The sequence below is a fragment of the Peromyscus leucopus genome, chromosome 16_21, assembly GCF_004664715.2.
Source record: "Peromyscus leucopus breed LL Stock chromosome 16_21, UCI_PerLeu_2.1, whole genome shotgun sequence".
Lineage (NCBI taxonomy): Eukaryota > Metazoa > Chordata > Mammalia > Rodentia > Cricetidae > Peromyscus > Peromyscus leucopus.
Window position 1 is genome coordinate 79838244 of NC_051084.1, and position 7898 is coordinate 79846141.

Genomic DNA, 7898 nt, shown 5'->3' on the forward strand with positions numbered 1-7898 from the left:
GCCTTTCCTGGAACTCACTTGGTAGCCCAGGCTGGCCTCGAACTCACGAAGATCTGCCTGCCTCTGCCTCCCGAGTGCTGGGATTAAAGGCGTGCGCCACCACCGCCCGGCTTTGTTTCATATGTTTATTGGCTATGCCTGCTTCATCATTTGGGAACCTCCTGCCCATTTCATTAGTCCATTTATTGATTTGATTCTTTGGCTTATTAGTACTTATCCATTTATTTGTGTTTGAGTTCTTATATTGTATTCTGAGGCTGGGGCCTCTAGCTGCTAGGGATCTTGATACCTGAGTTCTTATATATTCTAGATAACAAACCTCTCTCAGATATATGACTAGCAATTTTTCCCCTATTCTGTAGACTGTTTATTCACTGGATATGTTGGTTTCATTGCTGTGAAGAAGTCTTTTAACTTCAGAAAATCCCAGTTTTTAGCTGATGGGCCATTTCCTAAGCAACTGAATTCATGTTCAAAAAGTGCTTGCCTGTGTTGATATTTTGAGCTGTTTCTTCCAATTTTCCTCTATCAGCTTGAATTTTAAGTCTCAATGTAATAAAGGCAGTACATGACAAACCTACAGCTAACATCATGCTAAATGAAAAAAACAAAAACCAAAGCTCAAACACTTCCACAAAACTCAAGCAAAGAACATATGTCCACTTTATCCACACCTACCTAATATTGTACTTGAACTCTTAACCAGAGCAGTGAGAAAGAAGTGAATTGTCAGGTTTTATGTTAGCGAGCTATCTAAAAGTGAAATTTGCGGGAATTTGAAGAAGTTTTGAGGTTTGGGCGTAAGCTGTTCTCACTCAGGCTCATGTGCTGAATACCTGTTTCTCAGCTGGTCATGCTATTTGGGGAATTTGTGAGACCCTCAAGGTGGAGTTTCATTGTAGGAAGTGGGTCACTAGGGCTGGTCCTACACCGATTCCAGCCTGAATCTCCTCTTTGCTGAGATCTGAGGCTCTGAAGCCACACTCTAGCCGCCATGAACTCTGCCATACCTCTGTGGTGGACTGTTCCCTCCAGAACACTAGCCCAAATGTGTCCTTTCTCCTCCTTCTTCTTCTTTAGTCAAGAATTCAGACATAGATATCAGAAAAGTAAGCCATCTTGGGGGGGCGATATTGCCTTTGGGCACCTTCAGTCACCTTGGGTGAGGAAGGGGTGGGGAAGGAGGGGATGGTGGGAGACGAGGAAGGGGAGAGGCAAAGCAATCTCCTCGTTCCAAAAGATCTCTCCATCTTCATGGAAGCACAAATACCAGAGAATTGTCACCCACGATTAGGCTCACCTGAGGGCTTCCCTTCTTGTGATTGGCCAGATGTGGCAAGGACTTCAGTGTGTAGGTCAAGTGTTGCTTGGCATTTAATCTAATGGAAGAGAAAGAGAAGAAGGATTTTGGCATCGAGTGACAGCCACAAGAAAAGAACACACTGGAGCTGAAGGAGGAAAAGACGTCCAGGCACAGGGTCTTCTGGGGACTAGGGACTGTCCACATGGGACCACCCTGTGGTGTAGGACCAGGACAAGGAATGTGGACAGGCCTGCAATGCCTCAGCTCACCCCGACATGCCCTTCCCCAGTCTTTCCTCCAGATTAGAGGAATCCCCCCAAGTCTTCCTGAGTACTCTCCCTGGAGAGGGAGTGTGTGTTGGGGCCCAGATCACCAACGAAGTAGGGGCCACACTCCATGAGAACCACACAGCAGGGAGGGTGGGAAAGTAAGCTCATCCACATTAAATTCTCATTTCCAATAAAGTTATTGCACAATGTGTTCGGTGTGACTCCTGGAAATTAAAGAGAAATAGTTTATTTTTTTCCCCAAGTAGAAGCCGTGAAATCAAAAGGGCTTCCAGACCCTCTTCCAAATGTCACAGTAAAAACAAACAAATCATTTCTAAAACAATGTATCATCAAGCAAGGAATCCTCTTGGCCAGCCACAGAAGGCTGCCATCAAGGATTGGCGTGGAGACCTGCAGAGGTCAGTCTGTTCAAGAAGTGTGTGAAACTCTTATCCCCTGGGGGAACAGGGACATGATGGCATCTTTGGGGGCTCACCTCACCAGATCCCAGATGCTGCGGCATCTTCATATGCTCCTTACTAATTATACAGCGTGTGCGTGTGTGTGCATGTGTGTGTGTGTGCATTGCCTGTGTGTGTGTGCTGTACATGCACAGTGTGTTGTGTATGTGTGTGCATGTGTTGTGTGTGTGCACGTGTGTGCATTGCCTGTGTATGTGTGTGCATGCGCGCGCGTGTGTGCGTGTGCGCGTGCGTGTGTGTGTGTGTGTGTGTGTGTGTGTGTGTGTGCTGTGTGTGTATACAGTGGAAGTCACAGATATCTTGCCCTTAGACAAGGCAAGTTTGTAGCATGAATCTTAAATGGTCTTATTAATAAAATCAAACCTGAAGCCAGGTATTGGGGTGAATGCTGGAAGATCAGAGAAGCAGAGTAAGCCACAGCTAACCTCACCTCGCCAGTTCCTCAGCTGATCCTTATATACCTTTCTGCTTTCTGCCATCATTTCCTGGGATTAAAAGCTCTTGTTACCATGCCTGGCTGTTTCCAGTGTGGCCCTTGAACTCACAGAGATCCAGGCGGATCTCTGCCTGTGGAATGCTAGGATTAAAGGTGTGTGTGCCTCCATTTTCTGGTCTCTGTATCTAGTGGCTGTTCTGTTCTCTGACCCCAGATACGTTTATTAGGGTGCACAATATTCTGGAGAACACAATATCACCACACAAGTTTTACTGAGAAATCTCAAAATGTGCAACTCTTGTCTTGATGACTGGCAAGATGCTTCCTGCATTCCTTCTGAGGTGTGTGGTCCAGCCAGGACAGAGACACTGGAGCCCAAGCTCAGACCAGCAGGGGACATAACAGTGATGGTGGGGGATGCTAAGGGTCCAATTCAAGCCCTCCCTTGTGCTAAGCGAATTTTCTGCTACTGAACAGCCCCAGCCCCAGATGCTAAACATACTGAAATGTGAATTTGAAGAAGATGCTAAACATCTTGAAATCATGTAGTAAGTGGATGTTTGGATTGTGTGTCCACAGTTTAAGGTCAGCCTACCCTATCATATTTCTGTTCCTGGCATTCCTTAGCAAGAGGCAGCAGTGGCTTTCTTTCATCTACTAGAAACCAAAGGACTTCAGCTCTGGGACACCGAGTTTCTTCAAGAGCTCAGAGACGCGTCTAAGAGATAATAACACGAAAGTGAAAGGCACGGGAGGTGCCGATCACGGCGTGGAGGGTGCCTGGGAGCCAGTGTGTGAGGAGAAAGAAGGGCGTCTGTAGCTTCGCTTCTGCTGGCCACTGCTTTTGCGTTGCTGTGACGCAAACACAAGACAAAACCAAGGCCAGACAGGCTAGTTCTGGGGACAGCCTCAGAGAACTTCCACGGCGGCGGCAGGGACAGGACAAGGGTGCGTTCCTTCCCAGGGAGTACAAACAGAGACCACAACCGAGGACATGGGGCTCTTGGTTCCTGAGGGATTTACATTGACCATGGTGGGCGGGGCATGGTGGCTCCACCCCCTGCTGATGTGTGGCTGAGCAGGAAGAGAGAACCGGTCTGCACCAAAGAGAGTAGAATCTTTGAAGGCTCTAGTGACTACTCCTGCCAGTCCCAAAGGCCTCACCACTCAAAGATTTCACAGCCTGCAAAATGGCACTGGAAGCTGGGGATTTAGCATTCAAAATAAGAGCGGGTGGGGGGCACCTTTCAGATTCTAGCCATAACCTCCTGCCCCGTGCCTCTGAAGGCTCATGGTTGTCTGACAGTGGGAAGTTCAACTAGTCCAGATTTGTATTAACTACTCCAATTCATCCAAATATCCAAAGTTCAAAAATCTCTTCCGAGTCTCAAGGCAACATCTAAGCTACGAGACTTTGCAAAATAGCCTTGCGGTGTACAGGTCTGGGTGGATCGTATCATTCTAGAAGGGTGGAATTGGAGGTAGCATGGAAACATTAACCCTTGCAGCCCCAGGTCTGGTTGTCTGCAGCACACGTTAGTTAGCCCTGCTGCTGCGCGGCCCTTGCTTTGCGCATCACGCTCAGCTCCCTTGGCCGAGCTCCACGTGGCATCTGCAGCTCTCCATGGCAGGTATTGCACTTCGCCAGCATCCTCAGGTCTACATGGAAACCTAGATGGCACGGGCAAGGCTTCATGAAGACGCCGCATAGGGACCCCGGATGTAGGGACCGCCACTGCTGCTGCACACTGCCTGGAATTAGGGCTTTTTTCTTGGCCCAGTACCTCTAAGACTCTGCAGCTTACCTCTAAGACTTGCATTCAGCGTGTCTGGAAAGCCAGCACCACACACAGAAGATGCCAGCTTCAGCTGCCATCCTGAGATGCAGCTGGTCCCCATTGGATCGTGGCTGCACTGGGCTGAGTGCCTGTGTGTCTTCTGTCGAATGGTGCTGATCTCTCGGTCAGTTAAAGCCATTCCATCTGCTCTTATTTTGTCCACAACGTTCAGTCACTCTCCTCCCCTTGCCAAACTGCACATTTTCCAGATCCTGTTCTGATCTTTGGTCCTGAATCTCAGTGTCAACCCGGATTAGAGCAAGGAGAAGTAACATTACTGTAGCCTACAGACTGTGCGCTATCAAAATTCCCTCTACAAAATCAATTCATTCATTACTTTTGAGTTCATAGTCACTCAGCTTTGAGGACACCGGGCAACACATAGCTTGGTTCTTTGCACAAATGGGACATGGCATGGGCTATAGTCCTGTCTCCAAGAAAGTTCTCTTCCCGCCCGAAACCTCCTGAGTGCTGTCTTTGGGTCCACCTTTCTCCAGGCAGTCTGAGATTCCAGCCTGCCAGCAGAATCTCCCAGTAAGTGGAGCCTCGTTTATCCTAGGACACCTCTAGTCCCCAGCTGCAGTCTCTCCCAAGTGCCTCCTGAGCATCGTTTCCCAAGGTCTAGACATCTCATGGTCACGCTTGTTTTGGCAACAGCCTCCCTTTGCTGACATTAATTTCCTGTGTTAGTTAGCTGTCATCGTGGTGACAGAATGCATGGCAGAGACTGCTTAAGAGTGGAATGGTTTATTTTGACTCCTGGTCGAAGAGACTTCAGTTCTTCATGCTAAAGAGATGTGGCAGGGAGAGGCTGAGCGAGGTGACTGGTGCTCACACAGCACAGGCCAGCAAGCAGAAACCCTGGCCCCAACCAGGGTGCATGGCCTGTGAAGACCCAGGCCTAGTGGCCTGCTTCTGTCAGTCCCGTCTCCCTAAAGGCCCCATGACTTTCAGTATAGTAACCCAAGCTGTGGACAGGGTTCAAAACCTGAGATGGAAGGCACTTTACCGTCTCACCATGATGCCCGAGCAGAGAAACCAAAAGGGAAGAAGAGAAGGGGAGGGAAGGGGAGGAAGGAAAACCACCTTCTTTCTACTCATGCCCATCTACTCCTCAGAAAGGGCCAGGCCTCCCATGGGAATCAACAATGCATGGCACAGAACCAACCTGGGAGTTTCCCTGGCACCAGGTTTCTCCCTAACCCCATAATGGCCACGTCTATCAAGATATCTCTTTCATTGCTCTTCCTCTCCATCCCTCCCCCAACTCAGCCATCCTGATCCCTCATGTTCTCATCCCTCATCCTCTCCCCTCTATTCCTCTCTCACCCTCAGTTTACCCAGGAGATCTCATCTATTTCCTCTTCCCAGGGCGATCCATGTCCCTCTTAGGGTCCTCCTTGTTAGCTAGCTACTATGGAGTTGTGGGGGTGTAATATGTTTATCCTTTGCTTTGCATCTAATATCCACTTATGAATGAGTACATACCATGTTTGTCTTTCTGGGACTGGGTTACCTCACTCAGGATGATCTTTCTAGTTCCGTCCGTTTGCCTGCAAATTAGATCTTGCTTCAGCAGCACATATACTAAAGTTGGAATGATACAGAGAAAATTGGCGTGGGCCCTGTGCACCTTGACAGTTTGAAGGCACGATGGTTGGATGTTTTGTAGAGTGGGAGAGTCAGGTAATTATTTTTTGTGGTTACCATGTGGCTGTGTCATACAGGTCCAGTGCCCATTTTTATCACAGCAAGCAAAGAAAAATTAACTGGACGGGCAGTTTGCTATATTCATGTGAAATTACTTAATTCCATTTTATTATTTTTTCTAGACATGAAACTATATCCATGTTACATTCACTTGGGGACAAACCCAAACAGATATGCAAAGTAGTTCCTTCCTTTGCCCTGTTGTACATGCGTGCAACCACTAGAGGGCAGCATCGGAACACCTAATGGAGCCATCAGCATTATTAAATACAATTAGGCAAATGCTAGAAACTATAAGACAACAGAAAGGAACAACCAGCCACGAGATAGACGCCATTAGTGCTTCTTCAAAGCGTACTCCACAGGCACGGGAAGTCTGAGAGGTCGCCACAGCTCCTACTCGTGGGACTTTGGGGGAAGTTCTATGGTATGAAACCACTTACATCCCTGGAGGTATGCACAAGCCTAACTTCCAGTGCAAAGGGAGTGTGGCTGACGCTACCAGACATAGATAGATAGATGACAGATAGATAGATAGATAGATAGATAGATAGATAGATAGATAGATAGATAGATGACAGATAGATAGATAGACAGATAGATGGGTAGGTATATAGATGATAGACAGAGAGACGGATAGATGATAGATATAGATAGATAGATAGATAGATAGATAGATAGATAGAGAGGGAGAGGGAGAGAGATAGATAGAGAGAGATGATAGGTAGATGATAGATAGACACATAGATGATAGGCAGACAGATGGGTAGATGATAGATAGATAGAGAGATAGAGAGATGGATAGGTAGATAGATTGATAGATACAGATAGATAGACACATAGATGATAGACAGATAGATAGATGATAGATAGATTATATATATTTATACATAGAGATGATAGATGATAGATAGATATAGAAAGATAGATAATAGATGATGATATAGATAAATATGAATAGATGATAGATATAGATAGATAGATAGATAGATAGATAGACAGACAGACAGACAGGCAGACAGACAGAAGCTACTCCTGTGTTAAAGGTTCTTGAAGGCCAAGTGACTAAACTTTGTGAGTTTTGGCATTTAATATTCTGCAGACCAGAGCAAAACTATCTTCTGCTGTTTCATCACACAGGAAACATTTGCCCACTCCTGTGTGTGACCTCACTCTTTGTGACTATAAAAACCTTGAACATGCATTCATAGCAGAGTATGAGCTTGCACCAATACAAAATTAAGACTATTGTTTCTTAAACTAGATCCGTTTCTCCTCTTTGCCACACTCTCCTATCTGTGGTCCCCACCAATGCACTTGGCAAATGCCTTGGTTTATAAATGCCTTGGTTTGGCAGCTAATAGCATCCACAGTGGGTCATGTGTAAAGCAACCCCCCATGCTCTCTCCATATCAATTTATTATGGGGTTTTATGGGGATGACAGACTCACTGATACAGGATAAGGGAAATCCAGTTGCAGCATCCTTGGAAAGCTGGGGACCCATCACAAGCTGCTAAACACCACCTGATCTGGTCTTCCCCACCTAAGAGAGGGACCACATGCACCCTCCTCAGATTTCAGCTGTCACATAACCAGCCAAAAGGCCACGCCCAAAAAGTCAGTACTCCACAGCTTTTGGGGGAATGAATACCCACTACAGTCATGTCCATAGGAGTGACCCAAATTAATATCTGCAGGCCATGGTCACTCAGATTGTACTTCTTAATGGACTCTTTCTTACTCCTGTTGAGGCTCGTGAGAGCTATGATGTCGTCCACAGGTCTTGACCTTTTCACCTTTTAATGGTTTATTCTAAAAGCTAGTTAGATCATCTGTCACAGTGTGACCTGTGAACATG